The sequence below is a fragment of the Heptranchias perlo genome, unplaced genomic scaffold (genome assembly GCF_035084215.1).
Source record: "Heptranchias perlo isolate sHepPer1 unplaced genomic scaffold, sHepPer1.hap1 HAP1_SCAFFOLD_887, whole genome shotgun sequence".
Taxonomy (NCBI): domain Eukaryota; kingdom Metazoa; phylum Chordata; class Chondrichthyes; order Hexanchiformes; family Hexanchidae; genus Heptranchias; species Heptranchias perlo.
In genome coordinates this window covers 1-10000 of record NW_027139926.1, presented here as the reverse complement: position 1 = coordinate 10000, position 10000 = coordinate 1, and the positions used below count along the sequence as shown (strand labels likewise).

The 10000-nt window shown below is 52.6% G+C and overlaps 5 pseudogenes; all 5 read left to right on the top strand.

Annotated features, from left to right (window-relative positions):
• The first annotated feature begins 917 nt into the window (after positions 1–917).
• LOC137319784 (U2 spliceosomal RNA) lies at positions 918–1034 on the top strand (annotated as a pseudogene).
• A 1324-nt stretch (positions 1035–2358) lies between these two features.
• On the top strand, positions 2359–2475 carry LOC137319755 (U2 spliceosomal RNA; annotated as a pseudogene).
• A 965-nt stretch (positions 2476–3440) lies between these two features.
• On the top strand, positions 3441–3557 carry LOC137319765 (U2 spliceosomal RNA; annotated as a pseudogene).
• A 974-nt stretch (positions 3558–4531) lies between these two features.
• On the top strand, positions 4532–4648 carry LOC137319750 (U2 spliceosomal RNA; annotated as a pseudogene).
• Positions 4649–9212: 4564 nt separating this feature from the next.
• Positions 9213–9329, top strand: LOC137319780 (U2 spliceosomal RNA; annotated as a pseudogene).
• The last annotated feature ends 671 nt before the right edge of the window (positions 9330–10000 follow it).

The window sequence follows — 10000 nt, the reverse complement described above, 5'->3', positions numbered from 1 at the left end:
TGTGTGTGTGTGTGTGTGTGTGTGTGTGTATTATTACTGAGAATAAAGCTGATATCTCTCTCTCTCTCTCTCTCTCTCTCTTACACTCAGAGCTGCTGTGGAAGGAAACCGTTTTAAAAAGAACTTTCTCAGCTCAGTGGTATTTTTTTCTTCTCCAAGGCTGAGTGCCGCTCGCACGGAGCGATATAATTCAAAGTGCAAAATAACTTGGCGTCGTTGACTTGAAACAAGCAGGGTCTGCTTCCAAATGAAAGCTGCGCTCCCGAACTGGACTGACTGTCTGTCTGTCTGTCTGTTTGTCAAGGGGTGGAAAAGGTGGCGGTGGTGGTGAGGGTGGAGCTTTACGCTCAGGAGGGGAGACTTTCTTTCAGAGGTGCCAATTAATCTGCAGCAGAAAGTCATCCCCCCCGACCGGGATTCGAAGCCCGGTCCTGACCACGAGACCACCGGGGAGAGATGCCTCAAGTCCCTGAGGGACCTGGACACGAGGCCGAGGACACACGCACGCCTGCTGCACTGGCAGCAGCGACCAACAGGGGGCTGACCGGCTGATCCTTCCCTTTCACAGGCAGGCTTTTGGCCCTCGCTCAAACGACAAAGGTGTTCAGAAGGAAGTCCTGGGGGGAAGGCAGGCAGGGAGGGACGGACACAGGGAAGTCCGCACAAAACAGGTCCCCTGGAACCTCTGACCCACAAAACCGGGTTCCTGGTGAAAGCAGTCCTGCCACTGACATGACAATGGACAGGGCCCGGCAGCTTGAGACACATCTTTCTTTCAATAAGCAAGTCCTTTTTAAAAAAGTTTCCTTCCACAGCAGCTCTGAGAGAGAGAGAGAGAGAGAGAGAGAGAGACACTGACTGACTGACTGACTGATACTGACACCGACACACACACACACACACACACACACACACATATTATTTATTATTATTTTTAATTGATTTTTAGAACAGGGAGATGGACTAGGGGCTTGCTCTGTCCACTCCACGCATCGACCCAGTATTGCAGTGTTTCTGGGAACGGTGCAGCTCCCCGTGGGGAGATATTCAAAAGGAAAATCAGCTCTTTCCCAGTGTCTCTGTGTGTGTGTGTGTGTGTGTGTGTGTGTATTATTACTGAGAATAAAGCTGATATCTCTCTCTCTCTCTCTCTCTCTCTCTCTCACACTCAGAGCTGCTGTGGAAGCAAACCTTTTTAAAAAGAACTTTCTCAGCTCAGTGGTATTTTTTTCTTCTCCAAGGCTGAGTGCCGCTCGCACGTAGCGATATAATTCAAAGTGCAAAATAACTTGGCGTCGTTGACTTGAAACAAGCAGGGTCTGCTTCCAAATGAAAGCTGCGCTCCCGAACTGGACTGACTGACTGTCTGTCTGTCTGTCTGTCCGTTTGTCAAGGGGTGGAAAAGGCGGCGGTGGTGGTGAGGGTGGAGCTTTACGCTCAGGAGGGGAGACTTTCTTTCAGAGGTGCCAATTCATCTGCAGCAGAAAGTCATCCCCCCCGACCGGGATTCGAAGCCCGGTCCTGACCACGAGACCACCGGGGAGAGTTGCCTCAAGTCCCTGAGGGACCTGGACACGAGGCCGAGGACACACGCACGCCTGCTGCACTGGCAGCAGCGACCAACAGGGGGCTGACCGGCTGATCCTTCCCTTTCACAGGCAGGCTTTTGGCCCTCGCTCAAACGACAAAGGTGTTCAGAAGGAAGTCCTGGGGGGAAGGCAGGCAGGGAGGGACGGACACAGGGAAGTCCGCACAAAACAGGTCCCCTGGAACCTCTGACCCAGAAAACCGGGTTCCTGGTGAAAGCAGTCCTGCCACTGACAGGACAATGGACAGGGCCCGGCAGCTTGAGACACATCTTTCTTTCAATAAGCAAGTTCTTTTTAAAAAAGTTTCCTTCCACAGCAGCTCTGAGTGTGAGAGAGAGAGAGGAGAGAGAGAGACACTGACTCACTGACTGACACCGACACACACACACACACACACACACACACACACACACACACATATTATTTATTATTATTTTAAACGACAAAGGTGTTCAGAAGGAAGTCCTGGGGGGAAGGCAGGCAGGGAGGGACGGACACAGGGAAGTCCGCACAAAACAGGTCCCCTGGAACCTCTGACCCAGAAAAACGGGTTCCTGGTGAAAGCAGTCCTGCCATTGACATGACAATGGACAGGGCCCGGCAGCTTGAGACACATCTTTCTTTCAATAAGCAAGTTCTTTTTTAAAAAGTTTCCTTCCACAGCAGCTATGAGTGAGAGAGAGAGAGAGAGAGAGAGAGAGAGACACTGACTCACTGACTGATACTGACACCGACACACACACACACACACACACACACACACACACATATTATTTATTATTATTTTAAATTGATTTTTCGAACAGGGAGATGGAATAGGGGCTTGCTCCGTCCACTCCACGCATCGACCCAGTATTGCAGTGTTTCTGGGAACGGTGCAGCTCCCCGTGGGGAGATATTCAAAAGGAAAAACAGCTCTTTCCCAGTGTCTCTGTGTGTGTGTGTGTGTGTGTGTGTGTGTATTATTACTGAGAATAAAGCTGATATCTCTCTCTCTCTCTCTCTCTCTCACTCAGAGCTGCTGTGGAAGGAAACCGTTTTAAAAAGAACTTTCTCAGCTCAGTGGTATTTTTTTCTTCTCCAAGGCTGAGTGCCGCTCGCACGTAGCGATATAATTCAAAGTGCAAAATAACTTGGCGTCGTTGACTTTAAACAAGCAGGGTCTGCTTCCAAATGAAAGCTGCGCTCCCGAACTGGACTGTCTGTCTGTCTGTCTGTCTGCTTGTCAAGGGGAGGAAAAGGCGGCGGTGGTGGTGAGGGTGGAGCTTTACGCTCAGGAGGGGAGACTTTCTTTCAGAGGTGCCAATTAATCTGTAGCAGAAAGTCATCCCCCCCGACCGGGATTCGAAGCCCGGTCCTGACCACAAGACCACCGGGGAGAGTTGCCTCAAGTCCCTGAGGGACCTGGACACGAGGCCGAATACACACGCACGCCTGCTGCACTGGCAGCAGCGACCAACAGGGGGCTGACCGGCTGATCCTTCCCTTTCACAGGCAGGCTTTTGGCCCTCGCTGAAACGACAAAGGTGTTCAGAAGGAAGTCCTGGGGGGAAGGCAGGCAGGGAGGGACGGACACAGGGAAGTCCGCACAAAACAGGTCCCCTGGAACCTCTGACCCAGAAAACCGGGTTCCTGGTGAAAGCAGTCCTGCCATTGACATGACAATGGACAGGGCCCGGCAGCTTGAGACACATCTTTCTTTCAATATGCAAGTTCTTTTTAAAAAAGTTTCCTTCCACAGCAGCTCTGAGTGAGAGAGAGAGAGAGAGAGAGAGAGAGACACTGACTCACTGACTGATACTGACACCGACACACACACACACACACACACACACACACACACACACACATATTATTTATTATTATTTTTAATTGATTTTTAGAACAGGGAGATGGAATAGGGGCTTGCTCCGTCCACTCCACGCATCGACCCAGTATTGCAGTGTCTCTGGGAACGGTGCAGCTCCCCGTGGGGAGATATTCAAAAGGAAAATCAGCTCTTTCCCAGTGTCTCTGTGTGTGTGTGTGTGTGTGTGTGTGTGTATTATTACTGAGAATAAAGCTGATATCTCTCTCTCTCTCTCTCTCCCTCTCTCTCTCTCACTCAGAGCTGCTGTGGAAGGAAACCTTTTTAAAAAGAACTTTCTCAGCTCAGTGGTATTTTTTTCTTCTCCAAGGCTGAGTGCCGCTCGCACGTAGCGATATAATTCAAAGTGCAAAATAACTTGGCGTCGTTGACTTTAAACAAGCAGGGTCTGCTTCCAAATGAAAGCTGCGCTCCCGAACTGGACTGACTGTCTGTCTGTCTGTCTGTCTGTTTGTCAAGGGGTGGAAAAGGCGGTGGTGGTGGTGAGGGTGGAGCATTACGCACAGGAGGGGAGACTTTCTTTCAGAGGTGCCAATTAATCTGCAGCAGAAAGTCATCCCCCCCCAACCGGGATTCGAAGCCCGGTCCTGACCACGAGACCACCGGGGAGAGTTGCCTCAAGTCCCTGAGGGACCTGGACACGAGGCCGAATACACACGCACGCCTGCTGCACTGGCAGCAGCGACCAGCAGGGGGCTGACCGGCTGATCCTTCCCTTTCACAGGCAGGCTTTTGGCCCTCGCTCAAACGACAAAGGTGTTCAGAAGGAAGTCCTGGGGGGAAGGCAGGCAGGGAGGGACGGACACAGGGAAGTCCGCACAAAACAGGTCCCCTGGAACCTCTGACCCAGAAAACCGGGTTCCTGGTGAAAGCAGTCCTGCCATTGACATGACAATGGACAGGGCCCGGCAGCTTGAGACACATCTTTCTTTCAATAAGCAAGTTCTTTTTAAAAAAGTTTCCTTCCACAGCAGCTCTGAGTGTGAGGGAGAGAGAGAGAGAGAGAGAGAGAGACACTGACTGACTGACTGATACTGACACCGACACACACACACACACACACACACACACACATATTATTTATTATTATTTTAAATTGATTTTTAGAACAGGGAGATGGAAAAGGGGCTTGCTCCGTCCACTCCACGCATCGACCCAGTATTGCAGTGTCTCTGGGAACGGTGCAGCTCCCCGTGGGGAGATATTCAAAAGGAAAAACAGCTCTTTCCCAGTGTCTCTGTGTGTGTGTGTGTGTGTGTGTGTGTGTATTATTACTGAGAATAAAGCTGATATCTCTCTCTCTCTCTCTCTCTCTCTCTCTCACTCAGAGCTGCTGTGGAAGGAAACCGTTTTAAAAAGACCTTTCTCAGCTCAGTGGTATTTTTTTCTTCTCCAAGGCTGAGTGCCGCTCGCACGTAGCGATATAATTCAAAGTGCAAAATAACTTGGCGTCGTTGACTTTAAACAAGCAGGGTCTGCTTCCAAATGAAAGCTGCGCTCCCGAACTGGACTGACTGTCTGTCTGTCTGTCTGTCTGTTTGTCAAGGGGTGGAAAAGGCGGCGGTGGTGGTTAAGGGTGGAGCTTTACGCTCAGGAGGGGAGACTTTCTTTCAGAGGTGCCAATTAATCTGCAGCAGAAAGTCATCCCCCCCCGACCGGGATTCGAAGCCCGGTCCTGACCACGAGACCACCGGGGAGAGTTGCCTCAAGTCCCTGAGGGACCTGGACACGAGGCCGAGGACACACGCACGCCTGCTGCACTGGCAGCAGCGACCAGCAGGGTTCCGACCGGCTGATCCTTCCCTTTCACAGGCAGGCTTTTGGCCCTCGCTCAAACGACAAAGGTGTTCAGAAGGAAGTCCTGGGGGGAAGGCATGGAGGGACGGACACAGGGAAGTCCGCACAAAACAGGTCCCCTGGAACCTCTGACCCAGAAAACCGGGTTCCTGGTGAAAGCAGTCCTGCCCCGCCCTGCCATTAACATGACAATGGACAGGGCCCGGACCAGGCGCAGCGGACGGTAGCGAGCAGTCGGAGGGTGAAAATCCGCCAGTGGGTGAAAAGGAGAGCCGTGCGGTGAGAGGAGGCGGAAAGCGGTTCGCAGACTTTCGCTGTACCTCCGGCGGGCAGCGCCGCACCTCCGAGCGCTCGGTACCGTCCGCTGCGCCTCGTCCTGCCGCACGCGACGAGCCGTCCCCGGAGGAAATCGGCCTCGGCCTTCCTGAGATATCAGTCTCCAGGTGGGACAGAAAAACCGGGGGCCCCCGGCTCGCTTTCGGCGGCCCGCTAGTCGACTTCCCGTCGTGCGAACGCGATCCTTCCGGTACCTTTCGGTGCCCCTTGCCCGACTCTAGCTCCGGTGGTAAAGCGGAGTCGGTCGGTCTGACGGCCGCCGAGTTAGCAGGCGGAAAGCGGTTTGCAGCCTTTCGCTGTACCTCCGGCGGGCAGCGCCGCACCTCCGAGCGCTCGGTACCGTCCGCTGCGCCTCGTCCTGCCGCACGCGACGAGCCGTCCCCGGAGGAAATCGGCCTCGGCCCTCCTGAGATATCAGCCTCCATACGGGCGTCACAAATCAGTGGACATGGTCAGCTGCAAAGCAGTGTCATTACAACCTTTCATAAACGACAGGGCAGCACCGCACTGCACTGCACTGCACTGCACCCCACACTACATCACACTTGCCTGCCGGCCTGCCTGCCGCTGCCTACTCTCACCAGCGGACCAAAGTGAGGATAACACCCCGAAGCAAGCATCTCCCTTGCCGCCCACCAGCCCACACCAATCCCCTTGCCTGCCTCCCACAAATTCCACCAGCGAGGCAAAGTGAAAATCAACCCCCAAAAAACGCACTCCACACCGGCCATCGCCCGCTATACACCCCCCCCCCCCCCCCCCCGGGGTGAATATTAAGCCCGAGAACACCGACTGTAACCAACTGCAGTGAAAAGTTGAAGTGGCAACTCATTAACCAGATTTACACTTGGCAACTCATAAACCAAATGAACAAAAAATCTGGTTAATGAGTTGCCCAAAATAAATCTGGTTAATGAGTTGCCACTTCAACTTTTCACTGCGGTTGGTTACAGTCGGTGTTCTCGGGCTTAATATTCACCCCGGGGGGGCGGGGTGGGTGATTCTGGGGGTAGTGTCCGGGAGGGTGAGCCTTTTATTCGGCAGGAGGCGTGTGGGGAAATCATCAACCTGTCAGACGATGAGTTGTCACAAACGCCATTGCTTAATGAAAGCTGCGCTCCCGAACTGGACTGACTGTCTGTCTGTCTGTCTGTCTGTTTGTCAAGGGGAGGAAAAGGCGGTGGCGGTGGTGGTGAGGGTGGAGCATTCCGCTCAGGAGGGGAGACTTTCCTTCATGCCAATTAATCTGCAGCAGAAAGTCATCCCCCCCCGACCGGGATTCGAAGCCCGGTCCTGACCACGAGACCACCGGGGAGAGCTGCCTCAAGTCCCTGAGGGACCTGGACACGAGGCCGAGGACACACGCACGCCTGCTGCACTGGCAGCAGCGACCAGCAGGGGGCTGACCGGCTGATCCTTCCCTTTCACAGGCAGGCTTTTGGCCCTCGCTCAAACGACAAAGGTGTTCAGAAGGAAGTCCTGGGGGGGAGGGAGGGAGGCAGGGAAATCAGCACAAAGCAGGTCCCCTGGAATCTCACACCTGCGTCCCAGAAAACAGGTCTCCTGGTCAAAGCAGTCCTGCCCCGTCCTGCCATTAACGTGACAATGGACAGGGCCCGGCAGCTTGAGACACATCTTTTTTTCAATATGCAAGTTCTTTTTAAAAAGGTTTCCTTCCACAGCAGCTCTGAGTAAGAGTGAGAGAGAGAGAGAGAGAGAGAGAGACTGACACTGACACTGACACTGACACACACACACACACACACACACACACACGTCTCCCATCCGATTGGTGGACTATGGGATTGAAAATCGAACTTTGAGTTTCAATGCAGGGGGGAGAGCGCGAACGCAGCCCCTCCCAACTACCACACGCGCGTTGTTGTTGTTGTAATATAGAACTGCAAGTTGCCGTTGTCGTGGTCGTTTCGAATCAGCACAAAGTAGGTGCCTCCCTGGAATGTCACACCTGCGTCCCAGAAAACAGGTCTCCCGGTCAAAGCAGTCCCGCCCCGCCCTGGGATTAACATGACAACGGACAGGGCCCAGTCAGGGAGCAGCTTGAGAGACACCTTTCAATAGGCGCTTCTGAAACATTAACGCCTTGTTTCTTCCGACAGTTTAACCAGCGATTAACATGACAACGGACAGGGCCCAGTCAGGGAGCAGCTTGAGAGACACCTTTCAATAGGCGCTTCTGAAACATTAACGCCTTGTTTCTTCCGACAGTTTAACCAGCGATTAACATGACAACGGACAGGGCCCAGTCAGGGAGCAGCTTGAGAGACACCTTTCAATAGGCGCTTCTGAAACATTAACGCCTTGTTTCTTTCGACAGTTTAACCAGCCTTTAACACGCCTTGTGTTTTTATTTCCCATTTCCAGCCAGCCAGCCAGCCAGCCAGCCAGCCAGCCAGCCAGCCGAGCCGAGCCAGCATCTGCAGTATTTTTTTTGATTGGTCTTGCCTGCCGTGGAATGAATGTTTCAACACGAGCTGCTGATTGTCAGCACCTCACCTCTTTCTCAATTGGCCGTTGCAATCTCACTCACTCGCTGTGAGACACGTCACGTCACTAGTTTTACTCAAAGAGGTTTCCTTCCACGGCAGTGAGTTAGTGACTGAGACTGACTGACGGAGGTCCGTTGAGACACAACCCTCCCCCATCTGATTGGTGGCCTACTGGCAAATTTACCAATCTGTCAAGCAATCCTGGCAAGAAAGGAAAAAACGGCAACTTCTTTAAACTCATCCACTGTTGCAATTAGAAACGGTGGCAAAAAATGTGGCCAGAGTGGGAGAGAACGGCAGTGCTTCGAGACTGCTTTCAACACCGGCAGCCAGAGAACAAAGAGGGAGGGCAAACAGGACCCGAGATCAATTCGCATCGAGCGCGGTATCGCTTCTCGGCCTTTTGGCTAAGATCGAGCGTGTTCCTTTTCGGGCTTATTTGGATCTGAGCGGACTGGAACGCTGGCCGCGACCTCGTGCGCTCGCAAAGTGCGGACTTTGCTGTGATTGGTCGTTTGTGTGCTGGCTCCGCCCCTAAATTTGCATAAGGACCAAATCAACACTGCAATGGCAGGGAAGGGTTCCTGGTGAAAGCAGTCCTGCCACTGACATGACAATGGACAGGGCCCGGCAGCTTGAGACACATCTTTCTTTCAATATGCAAGTCCTTTTTAAAAAAGTTTCCTTCCACAGCAGCTCTGAGTGAGAGAGAGAGAGAGAGAGAGACTGACTCACTGACTGATACTGACACCGACACACACACACACACACACACACATTATTTATTATTATTTTAAACGACAAAGCTGTTCAGAAGGAAGTCCTGGGGGGAAGGCAGGCAGGGAGGGACGGACACAGGGAAGTCCGCACAAAACAGGTCCCCTGGAACCTCTGACCCAGAAAAACGGGTTCCTGGTGAAAGCAGTCCTGCCATTGACATGACAATGGACAGGGCCCGGCAGCTTGAGACACATCTTTCTTTCAATATGCAAGTTCTTTTTAAAAAAGTTTCCTTCCACAGCAGCTCTGAGTAAGAGAGAGAGAGAGAGAGAGAGACACTCACTCACTGACTGATACTGACACCGACACACACACACACACACACACACACATATTATTTATTATTATTTTTAATTGATTTTTAGAACAGGGAGATGGACTAGGGGCTTGCTCCGTCCACTCCACGCATCGACCCAGTATTGCAGTGTTTCTGGGAACGGTGCAGCTCCCCGTGGGGAGATATTCAAAAGGAAAAACAGCTGTTTCCCAGTGTCTCTGTGTGTGTGTGTGTGTGTGTTATTACTGAGAATAAAGCTGATATCTCTCTCTCTCTCTCTCTCTCTCTCACTCAGAGCTGCTGTGGAAGGAAACCGTTTTAAAAAGAACTTTCTCAGCTCAGTGGTATTTTTTTCTTCTCCAAGGCTGAGTGCCGCTCGCACGTAGCGATATAATTCAAAGTGCAAAATAACTTGGCGTCGTTGACTTTAAACAAGCAGGGTCTGCTTCCAAATGAAAGCTGCGCTCCCGAACTGGACTGTCTGTCTGTCTGACTGTCTGTTTGTCAAGGGGTGGAAAAGGCGGTGGTGGTGGTGAGGGTGGAGCATTACGCTCAGGAGGGGAGACTTTCTTTCAGAGGTGCCAATTAATCTGTAGCAGAAAGTCATCCCCCCCGACCGGGATTCGAAGCCCGGTCCTGACCACGAGACCACCGGGGAGAGTTGCCTCAAGTCCCTGAGGGACCTGGACACGAGGCCGAGGACACACGCACGCCTGCTGCACTGGCAGCAGCGACCAACAGGGGGCTGACCGGCTGATCCTTCCCTTTCACAGGCAGGTTTTTGGCCCTCGCTCAAACGACAAAGGTGTTCAGAAGGAAGTCCTGGGGGGAAGGCAGGCAGGGA